Raw genomic sequence first — 15,939 nt, forward strand, 5'->3', positions numbered from 1 at the left:
GCCGATGAAAGTTCAAAGCAACTACGGGGGAAGGGGTGCAGTGGCGAAACCACCCCCCCCCCACAACCTTGAACGGAAATCAATTTTAGGGGGGCAAACATGGAAGTAAAGGAAAGGAAGAGTAGCAGAATCTAAGAGTGGCAGGACAAAAGGATACTCAAGATGGATTTTTTTCACGTCTTTCTTGCATTATTTCTTCCAGACTGCCAAGAGCACCTGCGCGGGGGGGGAGGGGACAGAGCTGCAATTGCCCCCTTGATTTCAAATTTTATACAAATATAAATACCTTTTGTAAAATGTTCTTGCTCGCTTCGCTCGCAATGTCTGCTTTTCTTGCAGTCTAGTCAAGTTCAGAGCCGTAGCTAGGGGTCGACGGGAGTTAACCCTGGACGCCAAACGATCTAAATGAAAAAAAAATGTAAAAGAGAATAATATGGCGCTCCATGAATTTTTTTCCCCCATATTAAATCGACACTGTTTTCATTTTGCAAAAAATTGGATCTGAAAATTTATTGGTCGCTTCGCTCGCAATTTGTGTTCTGTAATACATTTTAAATTACCGAGGAGAGAAGTACTGCTTCTAAAAGGTTTTCTCTTAAGTGCATTAACAATTGTTTGGAGGAAAAGGAAGGCGCAGATTTGAGAGACAATTTATATGATTTTTACTGTTGGTATATATGTGTATATATATATATATATATATATATGTGTGTGTGTGTGTGTGTGTGTGTGTGTGTGTGTGTGTGTGTGTGTGTTGTGTATATATATGTATGTACGTATTTATATGTGTGTGTGGGGCGGGGCGAGGGGTGTATATATAAAACACCCATCAATGCAATAAAATTTAAACAAGTGAAATGAAATTACGTTATTCTTTTCCGGCCTGAACTATCATCAAGGCTACCCCCCTAATCAGAGGGTCTGCGCACGCCTATGACGGGGACTGACACTTTACGTAGGTGTAGACACACTTCGTACAATTTGATGATATCGCGATTACGTAATGGATGTGCAGCCACTTAACTAAACCCCCCAAAATTCACATTTGATTACTAAATTCTAAATTAGCATAATATCACATAGTTTACCTATTCATAATATGTGCCGCTTTGGTGCACTTTGTGGATTGTGCATTAATCAACATCAGGTTAATCGCGGGGGAAAATGACAATGAAGCACAACGAGGGGGCCCTTGGTTCCCGATTAATGAAACTTTGTCTACATGCAACTGAGTCACTGCGTGAAATCGCTGAAAATGTCATTTATTAATTTCTTAATTTTGCTTATTTTATATTGCTTTTCTAGCACTTGGCGTCAACAAAGGCGATGAGGATGATTAATGAAGTTATGAAATGGATGATAGGACATGATGATCCATGTCTTACACAAAATTCTAAGTTGGGACTAATGAATATCGATTCGTCTTATCATTTGTCAAGTAGTTGTTTTTAACTCCAATCTTTTTCAAGGACTTCTGGGTTGACAGCATGTGTGTTGCGTGATGATGATTCGACGAAAAACAACATTTCAGTTAACTTTCTTGACAATGACTCTAATATCAGTAAAGAGAACATTTTCTTACGAATAGCTGTTGTTAAGAAACCAATTCCTGAAACTTTTTCTGGTGGTCTCACGGCACTCAGCTGTTATTTGTTATGGCTGGGCTTGGGTGTATGACTCACGCTGCTGTCAATACTCAATCATTCCCGAGAATCTAGGTCCGCCAGGCAAACCCAAGCGACAATTTTGTTATTTGGGTTGCATAGACAACAGGCTTTAAGATGTTACGATATCGTAGGTCTTGTGGCCCAAGAACTATTTTCCATGACTGTACACGACCTACATGGAATTTGTGACGTGAGCAGGATAGCTCTTTATGAAGTCATGTTTTAAAGAACAATGTTCTTTTTTAGAACAATGAACTAGATTTATTTGTGAAGCTAGAACGTTAGTGGGAAAAGTGAGCATTACGAGTTCCAGACTCTGCTATATCAGGATTCTGCCTTCAAAATGAACGAAATCTGGTGGCGGTGGCGGTGAAGGCTGTGATGATCAAAGGATGGGTTCTGAAAATTTGCAAGTGCATCTACACAAGAAGGCTGAAATATTAAAGTGGTGAGTTTCTTTTGATTGTTGGTTGCCTGTGAAAAATATATAAAATAAAAATTACACTGCCATAGCTTGATGTATCTAGTGATGTTACACACACATTATCTTTCAACATCACTGAATTAAAACACATGGGCCGGTCCCCGTGGTGGAGTGGTTAGCACATTGTGCTACGATGCCAAGGGTCAAGTTGTCAAGTTGGTAGTTTTGTAATTCTGCATCGAGCTAAAGACATTTATAAAATATCATGACTACAATTACAGAATAATCGATATTGCATTCTATCTTGATCAGTTCCGTAACAACAATTGTTAATGAAATTACGTACACAATGATGGGCGTTAGATATATAATAGTGGTAATCGCTATTGTCTTATATTCAAGGAGCCCCAGAGTAATTAGACGTAACTTGGCGGGGACACTCGCCCACCTAACACATTTACAGAATTAATAAGCTAATGGAACTTGTGTTAACCTCCTGGAACCTGAGAAGCAAGTTAATGAGTAATTTTTGATTTCGCAAATGTAACCGGAACTTTGCAAAGTAGTCTTAGCCACTAGTAGTATGGGCTAGAAAACTTTTTGATTCTAACCCCTTTATTTTTTTTATTTAAGTTGTGTGACATAAAATGAAGTGTGGAGTCACTCCATTTACAATTTTAAATTGTCGAGATACCCCACTCTAGCGGCCACAAATATATGTGCATATGTATGTATGTATGTATGTATGTATGTATGAATATATATAAAGAATCATGTCATGCTGTCTCTAGACGGTCAGCAGAATTTTCCCCCCTCTGGAAATTTCTTAAATACCACACTGTATAGAACCACAGCCATCCAACAACAATTTTAAAAGATTTAAACTCATGACATCATATTGATGAGAGGCAAATGATTGATTGATTGATTGATTTAGTTTATTTTACTTCGCGTTTTGTGCCTCTTGGCTAATTTGCGAAGATGAGGATGAGTCATGAAATGATGAAATTGATGAATGGACATTCACAAACAACCAAGCCCGAGCGGGATTCGAACCCGGGACCCTTGGCGTCGCAGCGCGATGTGCTAAAAACTCGGCCACAGGGTCCGGCGAGAGGCAAATGACATTATTGACAAAAATCCTTTATTACTTTGCGCAATTCGACACACACAAACTTATATTATATATGTATATGCTTTAATGTGATGCTTTATGAATAAAATAGATAAACTAGAGCCGCCTGTGGGATATCATGTGCGATATATTTGGTGCTTGGATCTGCATTTTCTTCATTTATGTAGAGGAGACCAGAGTTGGTTGTGACAAGCGCTGTTCCGTGGAAACTATTAGTGATATTCGTTTGTTGTTGACACTGGAGACTCATTGGCACGTGCATTTCTTATCCTTTGTTTGCCAGTTGTGTGCTTCTCCCCAGAGAAGAGTTAGGTGGGTGTTTTCTTTTTCTGGGTTTGTTATCTAATTTCTGTGGTAAATATTATTTCTTCTCTACAGTTTTCAATATAGCCTCAAACAGCATTAATACATTCTGAGAATTATATTATTTATAGTTAGTATGTGAAAGGTTTTGATTCAAGTAAATTTAAACATGAAGTTGAAATTGAAGGGTTAGAAGTTAAAAAGTACATATGGGGCTAATTGTGACAAAAGTACAGGGTAGGTTGTGACAGCTGTCAAATTACAGATATTTATGTGAAAATGGGAAAGTACTGAAAATGAGCAAAGTTCAGATAATGATGATGATTATTTTTGACTTGTGTGTACAGAACTATTTTCCAATTCTAAATCTCGAGAGCAGTGGGTCCACCAGTGCCTCTAGTGTAAAGAGTGGGTACGTGATGCTTGTTCTGAGGGAAAACCTGTTTATATCCATCAAAATTGTGACTCGGATGATGATACATAAAGCATCTTGAATTTCACAATTCATTACATCATTGTATTATTATGTTGTTAACGATTATTGCATTCTTATATTAGACTAGACCTACACCATATTATTCCTCACGTGATGTTAGAGATATCACTTGATTAATATAGAAAATCAGATGGCGAGGCAACTTTTTCATCCTAACGGTGTAATTGATGATGCATCTAACCATTGAAATTATTTTTACTGCACAGTGATGACATACAATTTGTTTATACTATGTAATTGAGAAGTACTAGATACTCTCACAACTTGCCCCCACCATGTCACAACTAGACCCACACCGGGACATGTTGTGACAAAACACGTCTTTATTTGCAAATTCTGTGCTTATGCTGTAACTTGAACAAATGGAAAAAGTCATCGAAGGGTGTTTTGTGTACTATTTTGCGTGCTATGTGTACTATTGTACAATGTTTATCCAGTAACGGCGGTGTTCAACTCTTTCTCTCCCACATTGTATAGTGCGTTTGGCAACATGTGTATCCGACGCTCATTTGTCTCGTCCCGCCAACAACGTTCGGGTGCCTTGTAAACGCCCTCCCTTGCCCGGGAAAACAAAAGCTACCACTACCTAGATAGAGGCGGCAAAATCCCCCTCGGACAAGTGAAAGTGCTTAACGGTCCAGGTTGAGTTCGTGTATAGGGACGGTGACCAACAGTGCATAGCGATTAGCCATATCAAAAAAAAGAAAACATATACTTTCAATTACCACTCCTTTACCTGTAGCCGGGAATTTGCTCCAGTGCTACTCAAATCACTAGCCAGCCCTTACTTAAGTTTACGTTTAATACTAGGTCGGTGCGGTGACAATACATTATTTGTCCAGAATAAACAAAGCATCTCAACGGCAATTACACTCACGTGGGCGGACGTTTTTCCTTTTACTTGACCTCACGTGGTCCTAAACATATCAATAACCTCCGTTGAGTGACGTAAACATATACTCTCTAGCGGACGGGACTTCAACACTTCGCCGCGACGAGCAATTAATGTTACCAGGCAAATACTTTAACCATAATCACATACGCGACCTGACGTAGCAAGCAGCGACACAGCGCTGACACGTATTAAACTGAACAAACCTCAAATAGATAAAACAATTACGCGGGCGGCGCTTTACCCCAGCAGTACGCACTTCAATCAAATTAACAAAAAAGAGCACAAACAACAAGAAATGAGTAAAATTGACCTGAGACCATTAAATACAAAATTAAGCGCAACGGGAGTCAGATACGAAGTGTCGAGTTGCGTGGGTGTTTTCAAAAACATCGACGAATTTGTAGGGCATTCTCTAAATATCAATCGAGCCGGTACTTGTTGACATTCATACATATGAATGCGTTACCATCTCTATGGTTCCACGGCGCATCCTGGTGTCCTCGCAGGCGATTGAAATCACTTAGAATGCACTCGAAAGGTTTTCCTATTCTTCCTCGGTCGCGACGAGCGTTCTTGCATCTTGTTCCTCGGCGGACAGTGACGATGGGTCGTCGGCGTCGCTCGGGGACGTCAAGGGTCTCGGCGTCTCTTCCTCTCGGGGTCGGTGAGCATCTCCGTGGTCAAGCGTGATTCAGACGTCGCATCTGGGCGGTGGACGGTCGTTCATGGGTCGTCGGCGTCTTCTCCATCACCGTCGGACGATCTCAAGCGCCGGGACGTCGACGTGGCAGCGTTCGACATCTCTCTCCCTCTCTGTGGCGGCTGGTAGGCATCAGGCGGCGTAGCTCGGGTTTTCAGCATCATGTAGGCATTTGTCGTGGTGTCTCGTCTGGCATCGGGGTGAACCGAGGGTGACCCCTCTCCTCTCTTCTTCCGTTAGCCGGCCATGATTTTTGATGTTCCTTGTTTCACAAAAACTATAAACTGCATAAGATTATAACGGAAACACAGTCTCGCTTCGACTTCCTCCAGCGGTTGAGGTAAGGACACTCGTATCGACTTACTGCCTATCACACACTGATGTTCGCGAAACAAAACTAAGTCCACGGTATACGGAGATGTAGCACGGAGGTGCTCTCGCTACAAGAATCGCGGTAAACTGTGTGTCGAAAATGGCAGGTCCTTCGATTTATCCGGATTTCGAAAAAGGACGCTTGGCGGTCGTTGAAGGGACGCTTCCGGAGAGGTCATTCCACTTCACTCCATTGTCTCCCAGCCTGGACAGGGCCGTGCTTCTGGTATGGTACCTTCGGATTAAGCCGCCGTCAGCGCGGCGCCCACAGCTCAACGGCAATCTGGGCCCATAAACTGATCGATTATAACAAATTCGATCTGGCATCCGTAATTCTTGCTTGATTGCGACGAATCTCCACACATCCGTCCTTGCATACATGTTGCTGCACTGGTAAAAGTTTCAATTCAGTCCGGTCGCTCGAACCCGAGATATTTAAATGGTTGTCGTTAAGGTCGAATTTCCTAAGTTTCAGACGAAAAACGTGACCTTTCTGATGCTCGCCCGTCAGACTCGCGACTACCTTTCTTTCTCCCGTTGGGTTGGCAGATCAATATATATACATACAAATAAAAACACTCAATACCTTGATTGAACACATTTTTTCACCGCTATGGATTAGAATGATAATAATAATGAGGCAGGCCGACGATAAATCTGACTGTCACAGCCTTGTGACACGAAAACGCCCGAAGCCCAGTCGAAGAGAATTCAACTGATCGCTGATTCGTTGTTTCCCATCCGCCAGATGGAACTGCGAGCAGTTACAGCAGCGAGTAAGATACATTACTTGATATATGGTAGGTATGAGATATTCAGATTAACAGAATTCAGAGAAATCTCAGTGTTTAACTATAAATGCTGGGTAACTTCTACAAGTGAATGAATGAAGAGTACGTACTATAGTAGATAGTAAATGTATGTTTGACCGCAACCCTGATTTTTTGACCCCACGACCACCAAAACCTCAAAAACTCACTTTCTCTCCACGTTCCGCGCCTCATTTATTGCGCTGACGATGTTTCACAGCGAAGAAAAGCAGTGATGAGTGAAATGCACTTTCTCATCCTCTCATCCTTGAAGGATGAATGCACCTTATCGTAATTTTCCAAGTCCGGGGTCATGTTTATATATCGTGACCTTTGTAAACCTCTCGGGAACGATGTGCCACACGCGCGCGCGTGCCTCTCATTATTTCTGTATTGTGACGCAAACAAACAAATAATAATTGTTTTTTTAGGATTCCTGGCCTCTATAACCCCGCCAGGAGTGCGTGGTGCCCAACCCACCAAAGCCATTTGCGAATGTTGCCAAAAATTCAATCAACGTTGTTCGTTCTCGATGCTGGAATCTTACGTAGATTATTCCATGAAAAACAAACTGATAATCTTATGCGAAGCCCCCAAAGCATTCACGCAATTTTTGATGTTTGCGTGGATAGCGACGCTCGGTCGAACGAATCTTTCGATCCCCGTAGAGAAATTGTGTTTTATCGCTCAATGTAATATTTTCATTACGGACCAAACTATTTTTCAAACCGATCCAAATTTTCTGCAAAACCTTTGAAAATATCGAATGTCGCTCGAGAGTGGTACAGAAAAATTGAAATCGATTTTCGATTCGATGAAAACATCACCCCAAGCATTAACAATTCCGGAGCTTGCGCCGCAAGAACCCGAAAACAATTTTTCGTCCAAGATGCAATTGTTTTCGTACCACGTGCGAAGCATCTTGCAAGCGTTTCCGAAATTCTCGTCGTTTAACGATGCAATTTTGGAGGCGACATGTGCGGGTGATGCGGACATCGAACGTTCGTGGCTTCGAAACCTCACTTGCTTTTTCTGCTCCGTGCCGGCATATTGGAGCGATTCGTAATTTCGCTCGCAAGCTTTGTCTTTCTTGCAAGCGTGTGTGCTCGATTGGGAAACAACGTTATTTTTTCGAGGGCGCAAGAAATAATCGCCGGACTACCCATGCTACCCGCTTCCGCAGCGGACGACACCACCTCGGAAACCCCCGCCGCCGCAACAAACAACGGCAACTCCCCGAACCCATTCAGCTCGCATCCGCTTCCACCCGAAGCGGATCTATTTTTTTTCCGCCTCCACTGTCATGAATGAAGAATCCACCACATCCCCGATAACAATCGAATCAGAAGCGGATGCGGCAGAAGCGAGCACAGCAGCATCTTCCGCTTTGGAAATTTATCTATCCACATTATGCTCGACCAAAAAAGCTGCATTGTTGCACGTGGAATTTTTTCAACCTTTTCGCGTATTATTTTTATGGAATCACAAGCACGAAACGAAGCGTCCACCGTTTCGTTTCAGGCATGGTTGAGTTTTGTGCTGGTTCTCGCAGAGCGGGGTCGCCCGTTTCACACACCACTCCTGACGGGGCGTGGAAGAGGCCGAGGAAATGATCGACAACATGCATGGGTGGAACTGTCAACGCCCGTTCATTGCTATTTGTCCCCCACAGGATATTGTGCGCATCGAAAAGTCCTTGGTTGAAAAAAAAATATAGCATTGTTCGTTTGTACCACATGCATGAGTGAATCGGTCAACGGGGGTTCATTGCTAGGATATTGTGTTTTAACCAAAGGGGGTCGAGTGGGTGGGGTCCCTATATAACACACCAGTTTCTCCTTTTGTACATCATTATCTGTCTCTCTCTCTTAAAAAGTAAGTTCTTTTTCATGATATATATATATATTTATTTTGTTTTGCGTCTGACACACACACACACACACATATTCAGAGGAATCATAAAAAAAAATTGACACACACGTTTTTTTTCTTTTCACCTCCTACAACAGTGCACACACTCTGTTCGCGTCTAATATACGTATATATGCACTTGTGGAAGGAAAAAAATGTCTAGCATTTTTCAACTTTTTTTTCCTTCTGTTTCAGTACGCTTTCCCCTACCACCACATACCCCCCAAAAAAATTCTCTGTATATATAAATAACAGAGAAATATGGAATCGCAACCAGGTCCCTCCGGTCCTTGCGGGAAAGTGGCATGTCGCAACTGTGAAAAATTAATTTCGAAACCTAATATTGCTAGGCATTTGAAAAAATGTCGTCTACCGGAACATGATGTCGTCCCCCCGGCAAAGAAATCTCGCACTGATGCGCATGAAGGCGGTGCTTTGAATAAAAGTGCACGCATCATGACGTATAAATCTGGAAGTGACGAAAAATGTGACTCGAGAACCTTCCTCGACAATGTGAAATCTCTGGTAGTTGATCAATTACGTGATTGCATTGTTAATGTTGCAGTTAAAATTCATCTCGTCTTGACCCTGCTGTATGAGAAAGTTGTCTCGTCCAAGACAAGCACTTTCAGCTTTTACGTAGGGTGCGAAGGCTTACACGAGGGCAATCACGACGATCTGGAGGAAATTGTGACACGGCTATTCGAGCACTTGGGACAAAAACAAGAAGAGTTTGAAGGTAGAGGAAGTTGATGGAGTCTTTGCGGTCGCAGCCACATGTTACAGCTGCGAGCGTGCAAGTTCAAACCGTTATGCAGCGCTCAAAAAAACAAAAACAAAAAAAAAGCAAAATGCAGTGTTGAACATAAAAAGTAATGATGAGAAGAGTTTCTTATGGTCTGTCATCGCCCCATTACACGCGGCTAATAATAATGACCCCCAACGTCTGTCCAATTACAGAGGACACGAGGGGGGATACGAGAATGTGATGAAAGGAATTTCCTATCCTGTGCCCCTGAATAAGATCAATCAATTTTTAAAAAAACTATAGAGAGGAAAAAGGAGAAGATCTCGATATTTCTGTGTTTGGGGTTGACGATTGCGACAACATTCGTGTGTTAAGACCTGCGAGAAGCCAGAATAATGTAATTCGACTCTTGCTTGTAGATGGCCGTTACAGTTTGATACGGAATTTTTCTCGATTACTCGGAAGACAGATGAGCAAGCATTGCGATAAGATTGAAATTTGCGATCGATGTTTGAGAATTTTTCGCGAGGGAAAGAAGATGAAAGAACAGCACACGTGTTTTGGCTCCGTGAATGCAGAACCCGAAGATGTCATGCCGGAACCCGGAACCAAGATGAAATTTCAGAAACACCAGGCTCTTCTCCAGCATCCCGTCGTCCTTTATGCCGACTTTGAAAGCTTCCAAGTACCCATGACGTCTTGCAACCCTGATCCCTCTACCTCAAGCACAATCCAAATTTTTCACCACGAGCCTTGTAGTTTCTCCATCTACGGAGAAAAATTAAATGATGTCATCTTGTATTGCGGACCCGATGCGGCAAAACATTTTGTTAAGAAGATAGCGGAATGCGCAAGAGAACTTGCACCCAGCCTGAAAGGCTCTTACGTTTCTCCACCTGCTCTCACAACGGAACAACAACGGAGACATGACACGGCGACAAGATGCGCGGAGTGTAACCAGGCTTTCACCCCCGAAAATCACAAGGTCGTACACCATGACCATCAGAATGGATTATTCCTGAGCACCATCTGTAATTCCTGCAATCTTAAAATTAAGGAGTCGCATTTCGTTGCCGTGTTTTTGCATTACACGGAAAAATACGATACGCATCTGTTCATCAAAGAGTTGTACAATATCACGACTCGAATCAGCATCATCCCTAGAACGAGCGAGAAGTATATTGCAGTGAGAGTGTGGATCCCTCTCGAAGAAGGAGGAAGTGTGGAAGTTAGAATCCTGGACTCTTACAATTTCCTGTCCTCCAGCCTCGCCACCCTTGCATCTCAACTTGGCGACGAAGATCTTGTGGCCACCAAGCAAAAATGTTTTTCGGGGAGAGATGAGAATTTGAATCTGTTGCGTCGCAAGGGCGTCTACCCCTACGAGTACGTCAACGATTTCGACAAATTTGACGAGACGGAACTTCCACCCCGGGAGGCATTTTATTCTCATCTCACGGAGGACATCTGTTCCGAAGAGGACTACGAACACGCTCGTAGTGTGTGGACGGCCTTCAATTGCCAAACTTTTCGCGACTATCACGATCTCTATCTTAAATTAGACGTGACACTTCTCATGGACATTTTCGAGTCGTTTCGCAAGAGATGCATCTCGATCTACAAGTTGGATCCTGCGTATTTCTTCACGACGCCGGGATTGACTTGGGAATCTATGATGAAATACACCAACGTGGAACTGGGACTCATCGCAGAGAAGGAACAGTATGCCTTCATGGAGAGTGCGATACGCGGTGGCATCGTCCAATGCCCTCGACGCCATGCTCAGGCAAATAATCCTCATACGCCTGGTTACGATGCATCGAAGCCCAACACCTACATCGTCTACTGGGATGTCAACAACTTGTACGGCCATTCCATGTCCCAGTGTCTTCCCATCAGCGACTACAAGTGGATGACCGAAGAGGAACTCTCCTGCGAGGATTTTCTCAACTGGAGCGAAAATAACGAATGGGGCTGTTTCTTGGAAGTGGATCTCGATTATCCCGAAACGCTTCACGAGAAACATTACGGATTGGACCTGGCCCACACCAAAGAGAAGCCACCTGGAGGATCGGAGCCAAAACTAATACTAAGCATGGAGAACAAGCGAAATTACGTTTTGCACTACCGACTCCTCCAATTTTACGTGAGTCACGGCTTGCAGCTGAAGAAAGTACATAGAGGATTGAAGTTCCGACAGAGCAAGTGGCTGGAACCCTAGATAGCCGAGAACACGCAACGCAGAGCGCAATCAACATCGCCTGCAGACAAGGATCTGTACAAACTATTCAACAACGCCATCTACGGCAAGACGATGGAGAACGTACGAAATTACATCGACGCAACGTTGGTCACGGACGAAAAGAAATTCGAAAAGATTGTCGCGTCCCCCTACTTCAAAAACTTCACCATTTTCGACGAGAATCTAGTATTCGTCGAGAAGAACAAGAAGCAAGTGATGCTCAACAAGCCGATTGCCATAGGTGCCACCGTCCTTGAACTCTCTAAATTGCACATGTACCAATCGTACTACGATCAGTTTCAACCCTTTTATGGAGATAACATTGAAATATGTTACATTGACACGGATAGCTTCGTTTTTCTAATCCAAACACCAAGCCTCGAACATGATCTGAATTCGATGAAGCATATTTTTGATTTTAGCAACTTACCATCAGGCCATCACTTGCATTCGACAGAAAATAAAATGACCATAGGAAAGTTCAAAGACGAAGCGGCTGGTAATTACATCAGCGAATTTGCGGGGCTTCGTGCCAAAATGTACTGCGTCAAGATTGCAGAAGAAAAAGAGATCAAGAAAGCGAAGGGTGTAGGAAAAACAAGTACCAGTAAATTTAGCATGAAAGACTACAAAGAATGCCTGTTTCAAGGTAAAAGAAAACTTAGCACCGATCATCGCATTGCGAATAAATTACACGAACTATATACGACGCGCGTAACCAAGGTAGCACTGGATGCCAGAGACAACAAGTTACGTGTTCTCGATTGTCAAACCCACACGAGAGAGTGGGGCCACTGCAATGGAAGCGATAAATGTGACGTGTGTTAACTGTAACCCCATAGCCATGAAGTCCGCTGTGTCTTTTGCCATTCTTCAAAAACATACGGAGGAAAAGAGGAGCCCTCGGGCGATGAAAAGTTGGAAGTTGTTATTATGTCGTTAAGCTCGCTCAAAACGAGGCCTCATTAAATTCAACTCTTACTTTTTTTCCTTCATCGTGATCTAATGACATAATTACATGTTCGAGCCTTTTGAATTGCATCGCTGCAGAGGAAAATCTTCTCTTTTCTTCATTCGATCTACAAGGAGGGCACACCATATAGAAAATTTAAATAACTAACAAGGACAATGAATCTTTTTGGTTTCCGCAAACAGACCATCATGGAAACTGCACCACCAAATTCCAATAACCTCTTACCTTCCATGTTATCCAAACTCAATGGTCTACTGATTGTTCATCTCAACAGTATTTGGACAAAGTTGGATGATGATGTGGGCAAGATTTTTTGTCTTTAATAACAATTTACATTTCTACGAAATTCCGATCGGTGGGAAACTTCAAATCACCGTGAATCCGGAGAACGAAGGGCGAAAAATCAAAATTTCTACCGGCAAGAACATTTTTCGAATGAAGCACGACAAGGTGGTTTCTAACATGGCGTACGATGTGTCTGCAGGAGATTGCCTATACGTGGAACTCCTAGGAGATTACGACAAACTCATTCCTCTCTTCGTAGAATTACGAATCGTCTATCCTATTATAAATAACCGTTAACAAAATGCCTAACGACATTTTCGGCAACACCAAGCGTGTAGACCACGCAGAAGAGATTCTCATGTTGGATGTCCGAATTAAAAAGTTGAGGAGCGATTTGATCGCTTTGCAAGAGACCTTAAACAGAAGTTTAGAGTCGGAGATCGCTACGCTCCAAACGCAATGTCTCGATCCCATTCTGAAAATCGATTCCGAACTGAAAACGCTCATAAAAAATTACGTTGACGTGCCTTCTTACGACAACGTTCAAAATATACAGTTGCGCGTGGATTCGCTTCAAAATGATTTGGCCAAATTACAGCAATTTCAATCGAAAAATGAAGATTTGCAAAAATTGAAACTCGAAATCGAAGAACGAACTTCCGCAATCGAAAAGAATTTCTCTGAACTTCAAACCGTCGTGAATGATATTGATGTGGAACGCTTGCATGTCGTCGTTTCCAAATTGCAAGAAGAATTCACCAGCACGTTGGAAGAAATTAAATCCAAGTTACAGACTTTGGAAGATACAATGACAGTAGTGCAGGTGGACGGGTTCAAAGCCCGAAAGTGGGGCTCGGTGGGGCTCGCCTTAATGGTTTGCTCTTGTAAGGCATAAGCCCCATTTTCTCGCAGTGTTGCCAACACCTTACTCGAAAAAATCACCAAGGTTTTTTTTTGGTCTAACCTAACCTAAAGCAAGGAGCTGGCAACCTTGCTTGAGGCTTGCCATACAGTGCATAAAGCAAGGTTGCCAACCTACTGGTATTTTTGCCATAGCCTTTTACAAAAAAGAGAGAGGAGAGAGAGAGAGGGGGAAGAGTTAAACAACCGACAGCTGCCAACACCTACCTACAGCTTTTTTTTCTTGGTCTAACCTAACCTAAAGCAAGGAGCTGGCAACCTTGCTTGAGGCTTGCCTTACAGTACATAAAGCAAGGTTGCCAACCTACTGGTACTTTTGCCATAGCCTTTTACAAAAAAGAGAGAGGAGAGAGAGAGGGGGAATTAAACAACTGATAGTGCTGCCAACACCTACCTACAGCTTTTTTTCTTCCTACTTAGCAAAAACTACTGCATTTTTTTTGAGGCTTAGCCTATTTATATACTGGCGTAACATACACACACTAAACAAGGAGAGCCGGCAACAAACACGCACTGCCGTAAAAGAGAGATGGGTGGATGGCAACACAGTATGTGTGTGCGTGTGTGTGTATAATATGTAGCATTATTAACTAGAGTGTGTTGGCAACCCACTTACAACTAAAAAAAATAGAGATGCCAACGTTGCTGTAAGATGAAGAGAGAGAGAGAGATTTATAGCTGGCAACAGTGGTGAGCGATGTCCTCCCTCTTCTGTGCAATATGATATTATGATGTTACTGTAGTTTTTGACGAGGATTACGAGTTAACTAAAAAACCTGCAACTAGAGAGAGTTGCCAGCACACACATGCTGTTGTAAGAGAGATGGATGACTGGGAGGGGCAGCATTTCTGGCTATTCACAGTGGCGGATATACTTCCTGTTTTTTCAAAAGCTAACAATAATGATGGAATTTCATGCTGACAGAGTGGATTTCTACTAGTCCACGTTGTTAACCTACATATTACTCCTCGACTAATAAAACTAGGAGCTCGAGGGCATCAGGTCCTATCTTTATTGTGAGCTGCAAGGAGAACATTGTGATTGTGATTGAAATTAACTAGCGTGAGTAAATTTGTTTGTTAGCTTGCATGAGTTGGCTTTGTGTTATATAAATAGGTAGTGTTGCTTCTGTGAGTTGATTCTGTAATAGCCAAACAGATGTAAAGGAATTGTAGATAAAAGGTAAAACTCTCTACAAAAACCAAACAATCCTTAAGCATATTGTGGAAGGAATATATACTCGCAAAGCACGCAAAAAGAGAGAGAGAAAGTATACAAGTTTTGAGTGTGTTGCATGTATCTCTCTCCTTTTTTTCTTGCTTTTTTTATATATATATATTTATTACATATTACTATATACATCAAGCATATGCAAAATAGCAATATGCGGGGTGTAAGAGGGCGACCTTCTGGTAAGGCGCCCAACAGTTAACCTCACTTCCACGTAGTACACTCTGGACTGTAGAGTAACGAGGCTCTGGCGTCTGGCAGACCAGTATAATTTTGCGTGCGTTAGCCTGTTTTTTTTGTGCGTTTGATATTTAGTGGAGGTACATAGTGTTTCGAATTTTATTATTATTTAGTTTTATACACAGAAAAGATATTAAACATAAAATTAAATAAAATATATCTAATTATGTTTTTTTTTATCACAACAAGCATTCACAAAAAAATAGCAATAGGCTAATGTGGTTTAAAGTTTTTTAACGTAATTGCTACGTAAACAAAATGGCCGACTTGCAGTGAGTGTGTCAAAGTTTTTTTAAGCCTAATTGCTACGTAAACAAAATGGCCGACTTGCAATGACTGTGTCAAATATGAATAGATTGAGAGATGGGAAGAGAAGTTAAATATGCTTAAATAAAGTGCTCCTCTGTGCATAGCACCATACCATAAAAGCATATAGGAAGACTGCCATGTGTATGCATGAAACTTAAATATACATATAAAATTAAAATATTTGGTGCTGACCACATCACACATTGCTGACTTTGCATTGTACTTTCCTATATTCACATATGCACAGTAAGGCTAATCGGGACTAGGCCTACAGTTTC

Source organism: Lepisma saccharinum, chromosome 1 (assembly GCF_977018435.1).
Source record: "Lepisma saccharinum chromosome 1, izLepSacc3.1, whole genome shotgun sequence".
In the NCBI taxonomy this organism is placed as follows: Eukaryota; Metazoa; Arthropoda; class Insecta; order Zygentoma; family Lepismatidae; genus Lepisma; species Lepisma saccharinum.